Below are 8,346 nucleotides of genomic sequence, written 5' to 3' on the forward strand. Positions count from 1 at the left end.
ACACATATACAGAGAAAGTCAAATTGTTCAAAAAGTCACCCAAAGCAGTTTTTATGCTGGCCAAAGAGGATGGAGGAAAAGCTTTTGTGTCTATTTTGACACCAAAGTTCAGTTCACAGTCCTGTAAATGCTGTCAGTGTAAGTACTGCACTCTGTAATACTGAATTTCCTAGCGCAGAGCCCTTCACTGCTGCTGTTTGATTCTTTGTGCCCATTGACCAAGCTTGCTGATTTTTCTTGGGTTTTGGAGGGAAGAAGCGGATTCAGAGTGGTTGGCTTGATAGTCACTATTTTACGAAAGTGGCCAAGTCATAATGTAACCTGTAAATTATCAGGTATTCAAAGAGATTACCCTGCATCTTTGTAAAGTTTGCAAATCATGTTATGCTTATATATTGTAATGCAAAATTCTACATTAAAACAAGCAGAAGAGAGCTTGATTTATTTCATTTAAGACTTATCAAAACAAAAAGTGCCTTAGAGCAGCATAACTGGCATGGCTGTGCTGCTGTCTAAACCCAGGAGTGGAAAGTTACATCTACCCTGTCTTAAAAGAGTGATGCAGGGAGCAACAAAGAGCATGGTACATGCATGAGAGACATCTGGGGCCTCAAAGGCTGTGTCCACGCAACGCATCGAAGATTCACCTGTATTCTCACTCTTCAGTCTCAGTGAGCAGTTTAAAAGCGAGGCATCTGTTGTGGTTTGGGGGGGCAAAAACAGTCCTATGAATCTTGGTGTTGAACCTGCATGTCCTACCCTTCTCTCCCCAGTTTGAGAGAATCTGGACTCTACAAAATGCAAGAGAGGATGAGCAGCTCAACTGGACATTAAGTCTCAGCTGACCTTTAACTGCTGGAGAGAAAAGGACTAACACATCAGAGAGAAGAAAAAGGAAGAGAGACGGGGAAAGCGGTATTCACACCTTCTAAATTTAGGCATCCAACCTTAGGTTCCTGCCTGTCTCCATTTACTTCAGAGATAACCAATGCTCTTAAATTTAGGTTCTCCAAATCACACCTTAGTGCAGCATATGAAGTGGGTGATGGTAATGTCTCTGCCCCTATTCCCTGGTGGCAGAAAGAAAGCAGAGACGTCAGCTGAGAACTTTGACCATAGTAGACTGGCTCTCCCTGGAGTAATTTATTTAGTAATAAAGTGTGGCACAAAACTGAATGGGGACCTGCCTCTGCAAAGTAGGAAGTTTCTAAGCAGTCTGATCCTGTTGTTCAGTTATTTTGATGGCTACTACTTCACACAGAATTTTTTCTTAACCTGTAAGAGTTAAACCGAAAGAACTAAAGTGAGTGGCAGTCTTTAGGAAAAAAAATAATGCCAGCGTGTTGAAAGTATATCCAGGAGTTTACATACTAGTTCTACAATTTGCCTCTAAGCTTTCCATACTTACTGTCTATTTCTTAAACTGCTTATGAACATCCAGTACTGTGGGTGGGGTTTAGCTTTATCTCAGCGGGGTGGCAGGTAATGCTGAACTGTCATTTCCAATGAACATTAAATATTGAAAACACAGAATCAGCCTCTCTTTGGCAAGTCTTAAATTTCCATAAGCGGCAGATGGTATACAAGGCAGGGCTAGGCACCTATAAAGACCTCTTTCTCAACTGTGTATCTCTACCACCTGACAGCCAGTCGTCCTCTGATTAGAGTCAGAGGAAGTGGGTGTGCCTTCCATTAGCAAAGACAGACAGTAATATTGCTAGAGGCTTTTCCTCTTGTGAGCTTTCTTTTTGTGACTTTTCATCTTAGAACCACTTCTCTGCACAGACTGCAGACAGTGCTTTGGGAGATGGGCTGCCTGAAAGACGCTGTAGAACGTGAAGTGTGGCATTTGTGGTGCTAAACAGGATTTGGTGAGGCGGGGGGAGAGAGCTGGAAACCTGCGTCTTCAAGTAGCTCTCATTTGAGCACTCTGGTTTCATAAAGCAAGTGAAAGCATACGTTGCCTCAGTGGCTGATCTGGACACGTGTGATAAATCTTAGTCATTCCCCCTTGGTTGCTTGCAGCTGTAAAGCAAGGAGCAAGGCAAACTAGAGTTCTGAAAAACTAGACAAGGCTAGCCAAAAAGAGTAATAATTAGCAAGAAGAAAGGTGAGAAACAAGCACAAGCCTTTTTAAACTGTTCTGGCCCTGGAGAATGGGCTATATTGTGAGATACCTTTTGGGCATCCTCCTCAGTACAGCATCACATTTGGGGCAGCATTAACAGTAATGGCACAGCTGGAAAGGCCAGGAACAAAGGCCACCAACTTTCTGACCAGTGTTTTCAACATCTGTGAGCCAGGTTTATCTTCCCACGGACTTTGCCACCATAGTTGAATGTGGAGATTTAAGTCCTAGACTTAGGAAGGCTTATCAATCAGAATAATGCAGTAAGTGTGGCCCCTGTAACTCTTCAGATGTCCATCTGTTTGTTGGTTTTACTGTGCTATCCTGCAGTTACCCCAAGACAACAGGTCCCTAATGATCCCTTCTCCAAGAACAGACTAGAGCTGACACATTGGTGATCATAAGGCAGTCACATCTCACCACTATGAAAACCCCCCCCTTAGAAGTCAGTCCCCAGAATGCTTTGGTAGCCTGTACTTTAAAGGCAAAGTCTTTAGTACATTTTTGCATGCTGTGATTACCTGCAGGAGCTGTATGCAAAGATCAGAGAACAAAACCAGTTGTGCTACTGACTGGTACATCCTGCATCATTGCAAGCCACATCAAATCAATGCCATTTCTGGCACTTTTTAGCCTCTTAAATTTCATAGGGTACATAACTGAATTGAACACATAATGAGACGGCAGCAGCTTCCCAGTAAGTCCTACAATTTGGTTGGAATCCCTCCAGAGAGTTTGAAGGACTTTGGATACAGCTTTAATAAGCTGCAAACACTCAGATCAGGATTTACATCATAAATCTTGCCATTTTGTTCTACGCAAATGGGAGTATCTACAAATCAGGTTAATATAATTTAACAGTACAGTAGTTAAGTAACAAAAAAGATCATAATTGGTAGTATTATCTAAGAAGCCAGAACAACCCTGCTTACAGCTGCCAGCTAAGATCTGACTCATCTAAGGTATTTTATAGCAACCATATGTTAGGCATGTCTATCTCACCTATTCTGCAAAAAAAAAAAAATGTTTCCTAATCAGGATTTGCCACTGAGCAGGATTTTCCTTAATCATCTCAGTATTGCAAGCACTATCCACAGTCAGGATACAGCCTTTTGCAGACACTTCTGATTTGTTAATTTAAGAAATAGAATAAATGGCTACAAATCTGTGGCTAGTACTGATTCAGCAAGGCTGGCTGTAGTTCGAAGTATAGGTATGTTACTTTGGCAGTTGACATGTTAAAACATCACTTAGGAATTCTGTGTTAGAAGGTAACTTCAGAATACTGCACTTCTTGTGCAAAAAACCCTGGGTGTTTCAAATTGAAGACACAGTCTCGAAGCAGGAACAACCATGTGATACATCAAAAATACTTCACTGAGACAGTGCCAGCAAAGTTCTAGTGGTATAGTATATTTACCTGCATAACCAGAAAAGAGAGAGTGCATTCATATCAGTACAGGAGAGAAAGATTAAAAATTAAGTTTGAAAATATTAAGGTCTTTTGATAACAATGCAGTTGGTTAAGCTAGAATAATCATTGCATTTTAACAAAGGTGGACACCGCTGTAAACCCCCTTGGCTGTTGAATTTTGAGCAAGTTTTACATCCAGTTCAATGGATCCAGAAACCTGCCTAAGCCTGCACCCCTCTGCAATCTGACTTTAGTCTTTCTTGCACAAGGACTGGTTAAATGTCCGTCAGCCTTATCTATTCCTAGGCTCTTGCTGCAGTATCCGAGTAGTCTAAAGGAGTAATATGGGGGATGAAGCTGCAGTCCTAACACTCCCTTCTGTTCTCAGAAGGGCAGTAGTTTTACTGCTTAAAGCTCTGATAACAAAGCTCCTGTTGATGCAAATGAGAGCAAACTGTTGTCTTGGTAATTACATACCTTGTTTAGGAAAACAATCTCTCGTTTTTTGAAGAGAAACCCTTCACTTAAAAGCTTTTTTTAAATTTTTTTTTTTTCTGAACTGTGGGCTCTCACTAAATTAAAAAAAAAAAAGCAAAGTGGATATTTTTGCTGCTTAAGATCCTTGGCTTATTATAAAATTTCACAACTAGAAATGTAGTTAAAGTGTTTCTTCCTTCTTAAGATAATTTCTCCAGAGGGCATTTGAAAACTTGGAAAATAAGTGATTTTACAGATACTACATTAGCTCTCAACAGCTCTGGGTCAAATACATGTCATCTCTGCTAACTATTCATTTCTAAGATCCTCCAAGCTCTGCTTTTTTGTACACTGAACATCTGATGCTTCTTGTTTTTCTTCTATAACCACAGATGTAGCCTCTTCAAAAAACTCATAATCTCAAAATACTGAACTGACAAGCTGAGTGTCAAACCACACACCCCAAGCAGCAAGCAGTGCTGAAGAAAAACAGAATCACGCTTGAAGAAAAACAGAAGAAATCACACAAATTGTTTCCAAAGAATGAATCTGAAAGGTTTTCTACTCAGTGCAGCCATTGTTTCTTAAGAAATCAAATACCATTTGATGCTTTTAGTTTTTATGCTCACTTACTGTATAAGCAAAGGCTGCTCTCGGAAAGAAGAGATTAATTTGAACAACGCTTTATATTTTCTTGTTAAGACCGGTTTTCTCTCTTTGAGCCAAACTAGAGCCTTGCTGTGGGACCAAGGTGGGTCTCCTTGTTTGCCAAAAAGCAGCACGGGTGTGGTAGTTGAGTCACACACTAGGGTAAGGGGAACGTGTGGTTTGTGTGCACCACGGAGCCCCTCTGCATCAGAGCCCCCGTGTGTTGCTCGCTGAGAGCGCACCGGAGAGCTGGACAGGAGCTGAGCAAAGCTCCTGTCGTGAGCGAGCAGGCCCACAGCTACTGGTTCACTGTAGCAGGTCCCTACATTACAGAAGGCTATTTGAGCACAGGGGAGTGAAGTGATTTGTCTGGGTCTTTATGGGCAGGCTATAGCAGGACCCTCAGCTCTTTCAGCTGTAGTGCCTATCTGCAAGCCATCCCTCCTCCCACCGCATGGGCTGATGTGGGACAAGATTTGGTCCACAATGCTCTAGTGCTAAGGTCCCAATATTTATAATTAGGCTTGGCAGTAATGCTATGAGTTATCTAAAAGGCCTCATGAGACTGTCCTGCAAAGAATGACGTGTAGAAGCAGTAGAAGGGGTCATTTTCATGCTGAAAAAATATGTGGACCAGTTACCTGGTTTCTTAAACAAACTGTCAAGCGCACTCCACACTGGGCAGCATGCTGTCACCTTATCTCTACAGTTCAAAATTTGTCATAGTGTTTAAAAAAAAAAAAAGTTAAAATTTACAAGCATAGCTACAAATGCGTATTTAGCTGCCTTGAAGGCTCTCTGTCAGTATGCAACTGTAAGATAATGCTGTTGTGCAGGTTTCACTGAAGAAACATCCTTTTTTAAATCTAGTGATTCAAAGGTAAAACATCAACCTCCAGTTTTGGTACTTGACTGCTGATCTTCTATAAAGATCTGTGTAAGAGTAATGCTGGATTCTGGGTTACATCATTCATATTTTAAAGGTTTGAGTCAAAAGCTGGATTTTTTTCCCTAGTTAATCTCTCTCTGATAACCTTGAATACAAGAGAGATGATGCCTGAAGCAAAGCTGATAAAGTCACCAGTACTAAGACGCATGTGTGCTGGGGGAGGGGGTAGGGGAAGCACAACAGCATAGATACATATCTTCACATCCCTATTTCCTTTACAGACGGAGAAAGGAAGTTCCCTGCAGGTTAGCCCAAGAGTATCTGCTCTTACAGCCTGAGAGCTAGCAAAGTACAATTTCCAAGAGCCGCAGGCTTTTTAAAATATTGAATTCAGTATTTCACAGACAACACTCACTTCATCAAGTTTTTTCTATACCCAGTGCTACTGAAAGCCTTTTACTAAAAATTCACAACTGGGTATCACAGCCATCAGAGTTACAGTCACCCCACCCTGTTTCCTCTCTCTGCTCTGTTCCTGTCTCTTCCCTCTTCTTCCAAATCTTTCCTATTCTTCCCATCCCACTGCCTGGCCACTGCATTCCACTTTACCCCTTCACTAATTCCAACAGCCAGCGCGCATCCTCCTGCCTGCTCCCTGTCTGCCCCTGTAAAGCTCCCACCCAACAGTTCAGTTTCCACAGCAGGAGACCCCTGGGCTTCCCACCCCTCACGCTAGCTCCCTGCCCCCCGCAAGGGGAAGAGGAAGGGATGGCACTGCCCGGCGAGGGCTGCCTCGTGCCTCCCATCCCCACACCGAGCTACTGCGGGGAACCTGCTGCAGGGCTCATTTTTTTCAGCACAGGAGGGTAAACTGGCCATCTCTCCCCTGGCTCCTCAAAAGAGGCTCACGCCTGTCGTTGGTTTGGTGCCCATTTACACAGGCGGCCCCTCTAGAGCTGGGAGGACACTGCCCTGGGGCCACACGGCTGCTGCTGGACAGACAAAGACACTCCTATAATGATTCTTTCAACAGCATCTATAGATTATTATGAAACTTGTCTCTAAACCAGGTATGAATCACCCAACAGCTACAGCAGTGCCCCTGTGCAGAGATGATTAAGAATTTTTATGCAACTTCTTTAATCAGAAGAGGCCTACTTGGTTGAAAATGAAACCTCTGCAGGAAAAGGTTGGTTTTGATTAATTTCTCAACTTGAAAAAGTGTCCAAATTGACAGACATTTCTAAACACACAGGGAAAAAAAAAAAGATAAAATCAAGTTTAAAGTCACTTTTCATTTTAAGATGGGTTAAATTTCATTATGATCAACTGGTATCCAGCCATTTTAACACACTTTACACCATTAATTTTTTGTTTGCAAAAATTTACATTTTCACTTGTCTTCCCAAATTGTTTGTTGTAGGTTAGACTATGTGAACACTCAAATGTATTTTTCCTTAGTAGAACTACAGTATTTATTTTTAAAACTAATGTGATGAGGAGCAGTAACAGCTTTGTTCAGAATTTCTTGCTATATAGGAATCCCAAATAATAGCCCCTGGAGCTCTATAGGCTGTTACCTATCAAAAGCCATTATCTTTCATAATGCAACCTCAGGGAAGATTTTATTGCTGAAAGAAGAAATGTGTTCCTACTATTAACTAATTGTTGTAAGAAATTGTCTAGTTTCAGAACTTTGACCAAGATTACAAATTCACCGCTGAAGATGGATCAAATTGGTCAGTGATTACACAGGATCGTGCTTATTTTTAGTTGCTAATTGTTTTAACTGAGCTAATGGTCTTATTATGGCACATTTATGTGTATTGAGGTGAGCTCTTTACCATTTGAGGACTCTTTTAAGAGGGTTAACAATTAGCAGTTTCATCATCAATTTCAAAACATTTTCCAAAGATAGGTAATCCCTTTTCACAGAAAAGGAAAGTGAAAGGGGAGGGGAGTGACTCATGCAGGCACACGGCCTGTGTCAGATGCAGAGCCAGAAACAGACTCTGAGCTCCTGGTACCCACACTCAAGGCCTGGGGACTAAAACGGCTTTCACCGAACTTGATAGCCGTCATCCCACCGTTTTGCAAAGGAAAATCCCTTCCAGGTAGAACATGCATTTGAAATTCAAAATATGTTTGCCGCCTTCTTGGTGATACATGCTGTAATGCCTCCCTTACTCTTTTGCTTAGCCCTACCCAGAGCTGAAAGAAAAATAAAAGTTCATTGAGCATATTTTTCTGTATCTGTTGCTTTGTCTTGATGTTGCTGATATTACAAACTTGGCTCCATACCAAACAGAAACGTTACAGCTGAACTGGGTCAGATTTTCATAAGTATTCACCACCAGATTTGGGTCATATCTGTAGATAGACCCACCGCAACCTTCAGACTCCATTTTGAGGATAGTTAAGTATGTTGAGGCCAGGCACTTTCAAATAAAAAGAGACTAAATACAGACCATTTGCTCTGGCCTCAATTGTGAATGCTGAGGTCTTTGAGGAATCTGGGCCACTTTGTCTATCTTGCCTATTTATAACCTTTCTGCCCATTGAAGAAGACAAGATGAGGCTACAGATGTTAAGGGGGAGCGGATGGTTGGGACAGAGCTATACGGGAGATGTTTGGAGAGCGTGGGACAGGAGCACTGTGGGGACGGAGAGTTTGAGATCCTCTGGCCCAGCACTGCTCATTGCAGTCACCTAACAATAAACTCACTGGATTAGCCCAGGGGCTTTAAACTGACCTTGGGGAGAAGATCGTATGGCCACTCTGTACCATGG

General features: G+C 42.0%; 1 protein-coding gene across 3 annotated transcripts in view; it reads left to right on the top strand.

Annotated features, from left to right (window-relative positions):
- The window catches only part of RPAP2 (RNA polymerase II associated protein 2), a 53,176-nt gene extending 45,146 nt beyond the window's left edge, over positions 1-8,030 (top strand). For 2 of the 3 annotated variants that reach the window (XR_012674499.1, XR_012674501.1), the window contains one exon: positions 774-8,030. The gene's annotated coding sequence lies outside the window, so the exon portion shown is untranslated. The remainder of the gene's footprint in view (positions 1-773) is intronic. The other variant, XR_012674500.1, reaches the window with a different exon arrangement.
- The last annotated feature ends 316 nt before the right edge of the window (positions 8,031-8,346 follow it).

This window comes from Calonectris borealis, chromosome 8 (genome assembly GCF_964195595.1).
Source record: "Calonectris borealis chromosome 8, bCalBor7.hap1.2, whole genome shotgun sequence".
NCBI lineage: Eukaryota > Metazoa > Chordata > Aves > Procellariiformes > Procellariidae > Calonectris > Calonectris borealis.